The sequence below is a fragment of the Corvus hawaiiensis genome, chromosome 3 (assembly GCF_020740725.1).
Source record: "Corvus hawaiiensis isolate bCorHaw1 chromosome 3, bCorHaw1.pri.cur, whole genome shotgun sequence".
Lineage (NCBI taxonomy): Eukaryota > Metazoa > Chordata > Aves > Passeriformes > Corvidae > Corvus > Corvus hawaiiensis.
Genome location: NC_063215.1, coordinates 89,522,385 through 89,536,594, shown reverse-complemented (window position 1 = coordinate 89,536,594; position 14,210 = coordinate 89,522,385). Strand labels below are relative to the sequence as shown.

General features: G+C 41.3%; 1 long non-coding RNA gene across 1 annotated transcript in view; it reads left to right on the top strand.

Annotated features, from left to right (window-relative positions):
* Positions 1–13,451, top strand: part of LOC125323541 — a 44,024-nt gene extending 30,573 nt beyond the window's left edge. Inside the window, exon 3 of the long non-coding RNA XR_007202552.1 lies at positions 13,139–13,451. This is a non-coding gene — a long non-coding RNA (uncharacterized LOC125323541). The remainder of the gene's footprint in view (positions 1–13,138) is intronic.
* The last annotated feature ends 759 nt before the right edge of the window (positions 13,452–14,210 follow it).

Genomic DNA, 14,210 nt, shown 5'->3' with positions numbered 1-14,210 from the left:
TCCTGATCCTGATAGGGAAACAGCAAGTCCACTTCATCTCCACCAGAGAAGTTTTAATGCCTGCTTACAAATCTATGTGGAGGGATATGGTATCGACCGAGAGATTGCTGCAGGGACAAGGCAGAAAACTTTCCTGTGAGGAAAGGATCAAGAAGGGCTATGTAGGATCCCTGAAGGACTCTTTTTCACCTTGTCAGAGGAAGCTGTGGGACATGTTCAGCAGGACAGAGCCCATTGCCAGAGAGACTGGAAGGATGTGAGCAAACAGTCCTGATCTGGCTCAATTTCTCCTGTAGTTCATTATTTTCACATTTGCAAAGGACTAACTGCTGTCTCTTAGGGAATTATTGTTCTTAGATGTGTAAATCTAGAGTGGCTTATCATTGTTCTTAGGATGTGCAAATGTGGTTGAGTTCCTGGGAAAGGATGCTCCTGTGTCCTCTCTGAATGTAATATAACAGTAGGATAAGAGTAGGATAATGCTGGAGTGTCAAGGGAAGGGTCAACATACTTTTCTCTGGAGATGTCATTTCAGAAGCTGCCTTGGCCACACAGAAAAGGAACACAATCACAGAAAAGGAACAAGATCAGGAAATCCAGCTCATGAACTGGGGAGGGTGCAGTGTAGACACAGGTTAATGTAGTAATGGCCACTGGACATGGCACTGGAACACAGCAGTAATTGTCACAAATGGGCTGAAGGGCATCTGAAGAACTGAAGGAAGTGTTTGCAAGGCAAATTTGCTGTTCATATACTGCTGGAGTTCTGCTTCCATAAGCAAAAATACTAAAAAGTAATTCCAGCAGAATTGCATTTCTCCTCGGTAAGTGAGATGAAGGCTGACTTAGCATGGAAGACTGGATTGACATAGATCTGGCAGCTGAGTACAAGATCTGCGATGTATCAGGGAAAAAAGGAACATTTTAAAAGGGGCTTGTGGGACTCAGACTTCCTTTAGGAGCTGTGAAGTTTAACCAAACATTTCTTCAGCTGCTTTGGCTTCTAGGTACCTTAAGATTTCAGTAGTCAAAGTAACAAGGCTTCAGAAGCTGTTTTCTGGACTGTGCATTCCCTTGGATCTTGAGCTGTCTGAACTTGATCATCTGTAAAGATATTGTCATGGATATCTTGAACATGTGCAAACTGAATGTGTATCCAGCTTGATGTTGAAGAAATTTCTCTGGGAAACTGAAATTTGTTTCCTGTGGCTATTACTTCTGCTGCAAGTGTCTAGAAACTGCTGTTTGGAAGTGATGTTTCACTGTTTGTAACTGCAAATGTACCCAGAGTTTGAAGAACAGTTGTGTTAGCTGAGAAGTAGGGAAACAGCAGAGATCTGTGAACCTCGTTGCCTGCAACACCCCAGCTCCTTGCTCAGTCATGAGACAGCCCAACAGAGGCAGTGCCCACCAAATGCCACCTCATGAGTCCCCATATGGAGCCAGCAGGAGCTGTGCCACAGCTGCTGGCAGCCGCAGGCTTCAGGAGAGAGCCATCTCATAGCAAATGATGATGAGAGAGGGTCAGGGCGTGCATCATTTTTGTAATGTCTCTTGGTACTTTCCAGCTTTCCAGCAGCCAGGAAAACAAATTGCCTGCAGGCACCACAAGGGCCAGGGTTGCCATCAGCTCAGTGAAATCGCTGGCAGTAATAGTCCCATCGACATTTCCTTCTGCAGCAGTGGCTGTCAGCACAAGGGGCTTTCATTATCTGTGGGCTGGGCTTTCGTGGCATCATTTTGTGTTGCATTTCAGTGAGAGTCACTTCTCACTTGTCATGTTCCTGGTGAGCTGCTCCCCACATTGTAGCAAGGACAGGGGAAGAGAGGCTCAGAGAGATAATGTGTACTTCAGTGAAATATTGGAAGTAGCCAGATGTGCCATTGCTTGCAGAGTGGCAGGAGGGTCCCAACAACCCTTTAGTTCCTCAGGTCTCTTGCACTGGTGTAACCCAGAGGAATTAACATCTCAGAGTAGATGTTTACATTGTAGCTCCACTGTTGGGAAAGCTGACTTAGCCGGTACCCCTGATCCTTCTTCCTTGGCACTGATTCTTATTTCTGTTTTTCCTGTTGCTTTTTATTGACATTGTGGTTTTGGTTTTAAACCTTGTTTTTAAACATCCCCCATTCCTAGGGCTCGTTACTGGTGCATACCAGATACATTAAAATGTCAGTGACCAGTCCTACAGAGCTGCTGGGTGCTGCTGCCTCCTATGGTGTTGCCAGCTTAAGTCGGTGTGAGTCAGGAAATGTGGGACGTACTTCATAGGTCATACTATGGTTTGTCCACAAAGGCAATCTCTTTTCAGCCCTGAGGTATACAACTTGTAACACTGACACTTCTCCAGAGAACCAGAACATACAGACAGGAACCTGGGATAAGGGGCTTGAAAAATGGGGTGTGAACCTGACCTTTTCTTCAATTCATGGCAGAAGCAGCAGCAGCAGGAGCTGTGCAGGTAAGAAGACTCTGGGCCTGGCAAACCAGCTGCCAAAGCACAATTCCTCTCTCACCTGCTTTGTCATCAACATATTTGCTTTAACTTCTTTAAAGATGGGCTGTGCTCACAAAGCAAACCCAAAATCTTTCTGTGGCTGTGAAATGCAGAGTCAAGAGACATGAGTCATTCAGACTCTCATTTTCCAATGGGCTTGATAGTTAGGCTTTGAGAAATGACTTAGTTGCATGGCTTAGTTGTGCAGTGATTTGAAACCGGGCACAGTGTGAGTCAGGTGATGCTCTGAGCTGTAAATTTGCTGCCTGACTTAAATGGCTACATGAAGTGCAGGCCTGGAATTAGGACACCCAGTCCTTAACACTTCAGAAAGTGGCTATCTGTGGGTACAAGCTGGATAACGGCAAACCCGTGATACTTTGTGCGGTGAGATTTCTTTTTACCTTTTACCTGCTAGTTGTGAATGTACTTTCCCTGTTATATCAAAGTTTGGGGCTCCTTTAATGTCAAATTAGAATTCCTTACCTAATAAAACAGCCCAATGACTTGCAATTGAGTATTTAGCAATTAACCGAAGCATGGCATTCAAAAACCCCTTATTTGCATTTCTTCCTGCATCATCTTCCCTCCTTTCCTGACATGCTCCCTTACCTGACCTCACAGTTGTGCTCTCTTTCAAGTCATTTCTTCTGATCTCTCCACCAACTAATTAGAGAAGCAACCCTGAGAGGCATCATGGATCTCAGCTATGTGTTACAGCCGTGTAAAATTCACTTTGACATTCAGACAGCTTTCATTTCTTCCTGTCTGAGATGGGAGTCAGTGAGCTGGAGAAGAAGAAATTGTGTGGATTGTGCAGATGGGATGGGGTACCAGTATGAGCCTCATACTGCAGCAGGAAGTGCTTTGTGATTTAAGCTAATGTCTGGAGAAATGGTAGTCTGGTTAGGCAGCAGCAGGCAGGGGAGCTGAATTTTGTCTTTGGAAAAGACAGTCCTGGAGAGTGTGTGTGAAGGTTTTGAAGTCTAAACCTGTGGCTTCCAGTCTCACAAGATTCTGCTGCTTCCCTTTGAAAGGGGCCAAGCAGTGTATGAACTGGGTAAACCAGAAACCGTCTGAACTGCTGCAATGAAAACTCAAAGTCCCTTGTCAAGCATGAGGGCACGACCAGAAATGGACATAATCACATTCATTTAAGTAAAACTCTGTGGTCTGTTTTATTTGACAAATTATTATAATTGTCCCATTTGGAGGCAGAAGCTTTGAAATAGTTTCTTAGCTATTTTCATAATTCACCTGTCATTAGGAACCTCATGAAGACAGTATTACCACTACATTTGTTGATAAAAGCCACACACATACATTTGTCTCTGTGCAATCACACCCGTGGCTGGAGATTATTAACAGGGTCACAAAAGCAGGCATTCAAAACAGAATCAGTGCCCAAATTAACACTGCCCAGGCAACTTGTGCTTTGTGCACCTCTGCTCTGATAGTTTTTAATTACATTATCTCATATGTTTTATGCCTCCTTTCAGGGCTCAGGATACACAGCGTTAATGAGCAGCTGCTCAATATTTTGTTTTACCATCACTGATGAAGACACATCCCCTTTCCTTATTACTGGTAACTAATCAAACCCTGCTCTGAGGATGACATGAATCACTTCCACTTGTTTTTTTCTGTGGTGCTGGCTACTGATGTATCTTATCACTTCCCCCTCGAAATTGTCTTCAGAAGACGTGGTGAATTGAACCAGGGTGCTGTTTTCCACTCACTGGAGGGAATAAGAAAGTCGAAAGAGGCTGTGAGTTTCAGAGGCCCGTATGCGATTCTGAGAACACCCTGTAGTGTGAGCCAAGCTCTGCTCACAGAGCACCACCGCTGTTGCCTGCAGCTGCTTTCTGTGTGCTTCTGCCAACCACACCCCGAGATGATGTATCTGAAGAAACACATGAATAATGACTTAGTTGCTTTTGCAATTTTCAGTCTCTTTTGTGTTTACAATCACTGTCTTCATTCTCTGCAAATCCTTCAACTTGAAAAAAAAAAAAGAGAAGACTCTAGGATTAAAAAACCCCAAGAATAGAGGAGCATAAGAGATCTTGTAAAAATCCTCAGGGAGTTGAAAATAATCAAATTAAATTAGCCTGCCAGGGACTATATTATAATTGCACAAAAACGTTGCATAGGCATCTTCAATTCTAAAATTTATGTATTTTGCTTGCTTTTGCTGAATTTGAAGCCACAAGAAGGTTCTTTGCAAGTGGGTGTGCATGTGTGCCTGAATGTATGTGTGCAGTGTCCTAAATTAAAAAAAAAAGTTGCTCAAAACAAGTTTTCCATCATGTAGCTACAGATGACTGTGTATGAACTATAATAAGGTTTGGAACATTTCAGTTGCACAGCTGTAGACCTCTGCCCCTGAGTTAAAGGAGTGTCTGACAGTAGCAGGAGGTTGTCATCATTAGTAATCTTCCGTAACAAACAAATTTGTGATTTTCTGTAGAGGGAGAAGAGACACCCACTCTGCTAACACCTATTCACAGATCCTTCCCTTCAGCAGAAGATGGGTAACAGTTGGGATCACGGGCATCTAGGTTCTAAGGGCTGGGTGTTCTGCTGGGAGCAAACTCTTTTGCCAGTGAAGGACTGAATTACTGAATTTGTTAGATCTGCTTCATCTACCTTGGAAGGAGAAAGGAAAGAAGAACAACAAAAAAAAAATTATAGGAAAGACAGAAAATACATAAGAGTTCAACAGGAATTTTCTAAGTGCAGCTGAATGTGGCAAGGGGTCTGTCATTTCATCTTCCTTATTCTCTGAGTGGCAGTTGCTGAATATTTGTCAAAAACATACTATGTTGGTTTTATATAAAGAAGAGGCTCATTAAACTGCACTAATGACCAGAAATCCCGGGGTAGATTGATATATTTTTGAAGTTTACACAGGAAAACATACAGTGACCCCTAAGTAAAATTGTACCTGAAGCTGATGTATTATATGTGGAATTGATTTAGAAAGTTTTTGTTTAACTTATTTCAGAGAATACCTGACAGTCAACTGGTGAATCCACTGAAGAGTATATTATAATGCAAGGAGAGTCTGAAAACTTGTGATTCCCATTCTGCTTTTCAGTCCTTGCTAGAGAATGGGGGCAGAGTCCTGCATCTTGATGAAAACATTCAGGCATCTTCAGCAATTAAGTGTTTGTGAGTGAGCTTTTCAAACACACTTATCTGTTCATCAGCTAAAACAGAAGTTGCCAGACTCTGTCTAGCCTGTGTTATGATCAGTGTGCTAAATGGTTTCCATGGGTGTTAGATATTTCCAAAGGAAGAGTAGAAGTCTGTCTCCCAGGGGACAGTTTTGGAATCACTCTATTTTCTTTCTCCTGTCCTCTTTGCGTGTCTCAGTTATTATTTGCTATTATTATCAGAGGCTGGAAGCTACTCTAAGTTCTGCACAGTAATAACAGCAATTGGAGCTGAAATTCTAGTTATGGAGATGGAGACATGGAAGGAAGAACAAAAAACTGAAGGAAGAAAAGGGCACAAGCAGTGGGACTTTCTGGTCACATTGTCTTTCAGAGGACCATCCTGCTGGCTCCTGTAGGAACACTGACTTCCACGAGGTATCTCTGAAGGAGCACAGTTGTCCTTGAAGAGAGCTGCTGCGTAGAAAACATATGGAGGTGAGGAAAAAAGAACAAGGGGCAGGTGCAAGAAGTGTACATGACCAAATCTTGAATAAGTATGAAAGGTAAGGATGGAGATAGTACATGGCAGGAGCCTTGAGTAGAATTGCAATCAAGGGCTCTTTATCTGACTTCTTTATGAAAAACTGTATTGTCTATGGGAACAAATACAGTGTGGTTTGATGCCAAGAGGTTTGCTGCATGGTATCAAATAAATCATCTTCCTCTTGTATGATGGTCTCTCAGGTATTTTTTTGCCTGAAGTCACCTAAGTTCTTCTTGTGAACGCCTGACTTCATTGAAACATACCCGGCTTTGTCTTTCTGTTTACTCCATCTTCACTTTGTCTCAGCTGATTCAGACGTAAATTACTTCTTATTCTATGAATCTCACTATGTATCTTTTGTTTCTTGGAAACATGTCCACCATGGAAACCAAAGCTGCAGTGAGATTTTTTTCCAAGGGAGCCACCATAAGCCCTTTGGAATCATGTAGTGTTTTGCACAGTGACTTTGTGTCCTATAAAATGTCACCTCTCTTGGCTGCCCTATGGGCAGCCTGAACAAGCAGGAGGAAGAGGAACTCTGTGCTGTCACTAATGGATAGGATCACAAAACGGAAGACCTTGAACCTCAATAGAATTGTCAGGTTTGCTCATTTCCAGCTAGAGTGTTTTGAAGTTTGGTTGGAAAGAGCATCCAGAGCCTCCTTTGGGATTTATGACAAACCTGACCACCACAGCTGGCTGCTGAGCTTACCCTGGCTTCAAGAAAGTGGCGAGGCAAGCTGTGGCTTGCCACATGTCTAGCTGAGGTTCTCTGAGTGCCACTGTACTGCTATAATATATGAATTTTTGTGATGACTGCCAATTTTTGAACCTCTAGCATAAATGAAGTTTCATTTCTTTGTGCTGCATTGAATTTGTGAACCCACTTGAACAAGTGGGTCTTGCAGAAGCTGTGTGTTATATCCTAGATCTGACAAAGCTGGTGAACTGTGGACAAAGAACATTTTGCTTTATGAATCACAGTGAGCTGTTTGGGACGCATTTAAAGTAAAGGAGGAAAAGACTGTATTTTCGTACACATATTTAAGTCAACTGCCATTTCTTTAAAGTATTACTACTTGAAAAAATTCTCAAGGAGCCCTTATGTGTAGATAAATTTCACCTTTTGGTGATAAAACAGACCAAGGCCAAGAAATCAGAGAAAAGGGAGGATTCTATGGATGTACTTTGGGGAACACTTCCCAAGAGTTTCCTCCATGTATACATAATCCACAAAGATGATGAGTCCTGGGGAGGAGAATTCACTTTCTGTGATTTTAATGCTAATCACTGAATATGCACATGAAAATGCAGGTGCGCATTTGAAGATGCATTGGTCTAATTTTTTTTTCTTTTGGTTTGAATTGAAGTTTTTCCCCTTTTGCTGTTAACTGTTTCTCTCCAGCCTAGCTCTGAAATACACATTTTGAAAGGCTTTGTACGGGATGCCTATCTCAGATTGAGCTGAACTCATTAATCTTCTATAGTATTGAACTGAAAGGATTAATGGAAACACCTCTTCTGGATTTGTAGTTATTTTGACTCTTCATTTTTATTTCTAATTTCTAGCTTAAATTAATAAACCCCTTAGAACTCACCACCTGGTTTCTAATTAATTAATGATAGTTGTCCAGTGTATTGAGTCTGGCTGGGACAGAGTTGATTTTCCCCATGGCAGCCCTCAAAGTACTATGTTATGTGTTGGTACCTAGCAAGGTGTTTTCTACAAAAGCAGTGTTTTGGCCGCTGCTGAGCAGTGCTTGCACAGGATCAAGACTCTCTCTCCTGCATTCCCCCACCTCACCAGTAAGCAGGGGGTGGGCAAGATCCTGGGAGGGCACGCAGCCAGAACAGCTATCCAAACTGACCAGAGGAATATTCCATACTGTATTGATATCTGCTTACTAATAAAGGCTAAGAGAAAGGAGTAGGAGAGGGGGATTTTTTTTCTATAATTTTTATCTTTCAGAGAAACTGGGAGGTGGCTATACATTGCCTGATGATGGGATGGAGAGAATAAATCTTTTATTTGCCTTTGCTTCTGTGTGTGACCCTCGCCGTTGCTGTATTAAAGTGCTTTTATCTTGGCCCATAAGAGTTTTTTCATCTTATTTTCTCCCCCTTGATCTGCAGAGAAAAGGGACTGGTGGAGGGGCTTGGTGGGCACCTGGTGTCCAGCCAAGGTTAATCATCACATCTGGGAACTGTATTGCTCCCTGGAGCTCACTGGTGACCTTATTTAAAGTCTTGTGATCAGCAAGGTGCCTCTCCAAGCTGCAGCTCCAGAGCTCCTGTAGACAAGCCATTACATGAGAGTCTTTGTTCTCCGCAAAGATAAAATAAAATGAAAATTGAGGTTTGAAATTCTCAGGTGGCAGCAGTAATCTGGAAAGTCTGATATAGCCATGTGCTAATTCTCACAGTTCAGAAGGGAGACAAAAGAAGACCATCATCAATTCATAAGTTAATTCAATTCATCAATTCAAGTAATCAATTAATTGTTTTTACAATTGTGATTCTTGGGTATTTGATTTACAATTTGTTGTGCTCCTGAAACTGGCACCCTCAAGATTTATTCAGCCTTTGGTCATGGTGCTCTTCCAAGCTAGGCTGCTAAATTCCTCTGCAAAAGCACATTAGGCAAAGCAAAAAGGAATAGGAGATACCAGTCCAAGTCTTAACCACAAAGTCTCCATTTCACTTTTTAACCCAGGAGCTCCATGAAAGTTGTTTTTGCATTGCAAACGTAGCAACTTCTACCTTCTTACAGGGTGAGGAAAAAACCTCAAAAACCCCAACAGAACCAACAAAAAACAAGCCACGCTCACATAACCCAAGAAGAACACCTCAGATACAAATTAGCTCATCTCCAAACCAAACTCAGGCATGATAATTTGATTTGTGCCAGCCGAGACACCTATTCTTGGCCCTCACTACACTCAGTCTTTTCTCTACTTTGCAATGACCAAAGAAATTCTATTACAAGCAGTGGTTATTAAACCTGATATTTCATGAAAGCTGGCTTTTCACCTAGTAATAGCACCTATATATTTTCAAAAGTGGCACACTTCAAGGTTAAACTCTGGCTATGATTTTGCAAAAGGTTGTATTAAGGTAGCAGCTTTTTGTGCAAACATTTGCAGTTAATTGCAGAAAACCCGAGTGTGGCATCAGGGCTGAAGAAACAGGTACAAGTGATTTACACTTCAAAGATTTCCCAATAAACATCAATCCAAGCATTTTACACTTGATTCCACTATAGCTTATATAGGTGTAAACCAGGAGTAATTTTATTGAGGGCATGAACCGTGCAAGGCTAAAATGGCACAAAGCAAGCTCCATAAAGATGTCATTGTTTTAGCTGAAGCCTTGCTGGCACTCTTTATGACTGGGAATAAACCATTTCACTTAGTGGCAAACACTGGAACCTGTGCCAGTGTGTTTGTATTTATTTGATGATGTCCATTCACACAACAGTGGCTTGTGGAGAAATTATGACCACCTGTACATGTGACTGGGAGAAAGATTTTTGAAACAGGTGTGATAATAACAACTATTTCTAGTAGAGGAAGACTTGGGAGGGAAGTGACGTCAAGTGATCACTTAGTATTCTTGGTATTAAATTAAGCAAAAATACTTGTCAGCTGAAGTGAAAACAAAATTGAATGGAAAATGTAAAATAAAATGTAAAACATTATTTTAAAATGAAAACAACTCCAGGCAATGGTTGTTCAAGTTTTAGGCATATCATGTCAAGATCCACAAGCAGCAAAGCATTAACTTGAATATGTAAATTTTAATTTACTAACTGTTGCAGTGATTTCAATACCAGGTGCATGAAAGTGGTGTAAGGGAAAGGGGAAGCAGACCCACACTTAATTGAAGGGGGTACTCCAGCTATTCAAGCAGTTCAGAGATCCCAGCAAGGGGCACCTCTGCCTTTCCTTCTTCCAAGGACTTTGAAAGGATTACCAGAATGCAATTCATCTGCAGGCTGAGGGTATTTATTGTCTGAAAAGCTGCCTTTCACTGACTTGTGTGTATAGCATGTTTGTGGAGTAAGTGGGGAGTTCTCTGCAGTGTCATTGATATTTCAGAGTAGAATGTTATTATCTGACCTTGTCATTCGAGATTCTTGGAAGACATCTGAGTGTGAGGTTTTCTTCTTAAGATTAGAAGTACAGTCCTGAACAGTGTCTGCATGAGTTAGTCTTTCATCACTGGACTGGTAAACACTGCTATTTTTGTTTGTACATGCAATAATTGAGTGAGTCTGAAATTTCTTTTAGGACATTTCTTGAGGTAACATTTGCAGGTGCCTCTGAAAAAGATGTTGTGTGGGGAGAGATTTCAAATGGACTTTAAAACTCAATATAATTAAAAATTTAATTCAAGCACAGATATGTGCTATTTACATCTAAATACTATCTGTGATATTTACTAGATTGCAACTCTGTTTGAACAAAGGAGACAAAGAAATTCTGATTTTTCTTTCCTTAATAATACCAGTGCAAAAAAAATAGGAGTCTGGATGGCAAAGATAAATCCAGTTCTATTGTATATTTTGACCAATTTAATCTGATGGATAGTTCAGTAGATCAGACTTCTAGTAACAATAGGCTATTAGTGCTGTGTAAGTTCAAAATATCTTGGGAGGATGAGGGCCCAGTGCTTTATTCTGAATTACAGAAAAAATGGCACTCAGTCATTTTGTCTGAGTGCTTCAGAGCCAACACTGTCTTGTGTGTCAGTGAAATACCTTTTCTTCTCTTTCAGGTACAATACAACCTCACTGTTCACAATTCAGGGCAAGGGGGGGTTCAATTGAGAGGACAGTCACGGTTCTGGAAACATCATAATGATATTGCTGCTTCTTTTACCCTGCAAATTGCCTGTGACATTTCACTTGAAAACTAAGGTTTAATAAAAAAGGGAGTCCCTAGCTACAACAGTAGTGGCATACACAGGACAAGCCTTGAGAAAAAAGGGTTTTTAAAGTTAACCTTGGGAACAAGAGAGTTGTAGGCACAAAGATGCTCTCAAAGGAGCAAGGGGAAGAGGGGGAACCTCTGCTACATGTGCACTGCTGTCAGAGTGACAGTCCCACTAGTGCTATGAACTGAAGGAGGCACAGGGTGAGTTCACAAATAAAAGCTATCCCAGGCTGGTTGTAGGATTCAGGAGTGGTTGCAAAGTTTGATGATCTTCTCAGGTATTACCACGGCCCTAGGCCCTAGGGTATATCACTGTGTCCCGCAGCTGTAGAGGAAGAGGAGAGAAGATCCAGCAGGCAGGAATTGTGCAGCAAGATTGATTTATTTAATTATTTTTCAAACTCTTTTATAGACTTTTTTCTTCATAGTCTAATTGGACAAGGGATCAGCCACCCCTTGGGGTGATTGGCCAAAATCCTAAAACATTCATTGTCAAAATATTTTTCTACTGTACTATAAACAAGACTTTTCAAGGCTGCAGGTGTTTGGCTGTTTACATAACTCTGCTACCTCTTCTGTGAGAGACTCACGGGCTTAGAAAGTAGCAAGAAAATCCTTGCTAGCAGCATTTTTGTATCCACACTCAGGGAGGAAAAAACTGCTGTGGCACTGGTGTTGCCATCTCATAAGTGCGATAGCAAAATGAAGCTGTGACTAGGTGAGTGCAAAATTTCATTTTTTATTAATATTGTACATAACTCAGGATATTTTTAAGCTGCAAGCAGATTAATAAATTTGTCTTCTTACTTAAATTTCCCTCTATAGTTTCAAACACAAATGTTGTCCGAAGTTCTTCCTCTTAAAATGTGCCAGTGAATAGAGGTGTTCTTGTAAAGACACTGAGGAAGCTGCATTTTAATGCAAATATAGGATTCTTACATATACACATAGAAAAATTGTCAGTTAACAAGAGCTGGTGCAATATGATTTGCCTTCCCAGAGACTCTGATCTCCAGCCATTAAATTGCCTCCAAAGGCCTCAGGCTAACAGGTTTTCTTTTCAAGCCCCAAATTCATGTCTTTCCAGGTTCCTGCAAGGTCTTGCTCCCTCCTCAGAGATACTCTCACTGGTGAATGACTCTTCTCTGTTACTGCTAAGTAGAATATAAACAAAATAGAGACTCATTCTGCCAGCCAGGGCACTCAGAGGATTCTTACTGATACGCTGGCCAGGTCAGTTACTTCAACCTGTGGGGCTCCTTGTGTGGAAACAACATGATAACACACATTAAGAGATGTCTTTAGGACATGAGGCTCACTTCTCTGTGAAGCAAGTGGCACTATTCCTGCTTTGTTAACTAAAAGAATGTATGCTAGTGCACATGGAGGTTTGTTGCTGTTGCTCTGCTTGTAGTGCAAAGTCAGATTCGGGGTAACCACAATGTTTTCTGAGCCAGCAGTGCAAAACATGCCTGTCCCTTTTATTACAGGGTAGGGATTATAACAGGTGGTGTTGAGGGCACTTTTAAAACATGAGCAAATGCAGGACTGTAGCAAACATATGCCCTGTTACTACTCCTCAGAAGGTCTTGAGAAAATCATCTAATCTACATCTGCTCCTCCCCTCTGTACATACAGATACAGAACCAGTTCTGTCCCTAAAGAGGAAGCCATGTGGGCTAATTAATGAGTATTTGTAAAATACTTTGTGGAGGAAACCTGCTACATTGTATAATTACCTGATACCAGCTAGATCCCAGGGGAGCTCTCCAGATGGCTGATGCTCCATCCTTCACCCCTGCTGCTGAGGCCAGTGCTCTTCCTGTGCTCTTCCAGTGAAGCAGATGAGGGGGCCTCTGGGGCATCTGCATGGTGCTTTCGGTGATGTGACATTTTACTTCTTTAAATGAAAGAATAATTTTGTTATCTCTGCAAAACTCAATATTTGAAGTCTGTCTGTTTCCCTTTGATCTTCACTACCTTGATTCTTTTTGTTTGCAGTGGGACCATGGTGCTGAAAGGAGCACAGAAGAGGAGGCAGGAGAGTTGGAAGGAAAGCTGAACCCTGCTTTTCCCATTATGTATATTTTATGGACAGGTGGTCTCCTTAGTGGCCTTGTTGCAAAAAGCGAGAAGGATTTTGTCTTTCTAACCTTATCAGCACTTATTGCTTTAGGTTTTTTTTTTGTTTGATTGTGTTTTGGGTGGTTGTTTTTGTGTTGTTGGATTTTTTATTTGTTTGTTCATTTGTTTTGAATAAAAATCTGTTGATGCAGAATGTATCATGTAGAATAAAACAGTAAGTTGCTCTGAGCACATGGGGCCTGGTTCAGGTTCCTTGCTGGCTTCCATGTTATTTCTTCATCCATGCCAAGACCTCTCACCACAGTTGACTTTGCTACAGCAATACTATTTTCTGTTCGCCTTAACTTTAAAAGCTGTCTCTTAGTGAACTGTCTATGTTGCTGAGAAGGAAAGGAACCAGGCTGCATAAAATTTGAGAGCATGCATTCTGTGATCAATGTGTTTTGTAAGAATGACATTAATATAACCCAGGGATAAAAGATGGCAAAGTTTTCTGAGAAGAGCTAATGGGATGATTAGAGATGAGCTCCTCTGGGAGCTTAAACTGTTACATTTTTAAAAAGAAGTTTAAGTTTGGCTTTAGTAGTCTGATCATGGAATTAATTTAATTTACAGACTCTGCAGTACAAATGTCCCCACAGGTGTCTGTCTCTGAACACAGCTAAACCACACTGAAGACAGGCCTATTTCTCATCCTGACCATAAAGGTGACTGAAGCATATGAAGATCTGTGGTCTGATCCATCTTCAATCAGGTTTAAAGTCAACAAGACAAAAAGAGTCAAGGACTGGGAATTAAAACTGGTCTGGTTTATACTGGAAATATAAAGTAGGTTTATTACAATGAATGTTGTAAAAGGTGTATGATAAGCTCTGCCTCATTGTAGATTGGAAAATCTAGCCAGGCATTTTAACTTTCAGTGGGAACTCTATGCAAAGAACAGTGAATCTGAAGAAGTCCTCTGGCTGAAGGTAAATCAGAGGCCAGC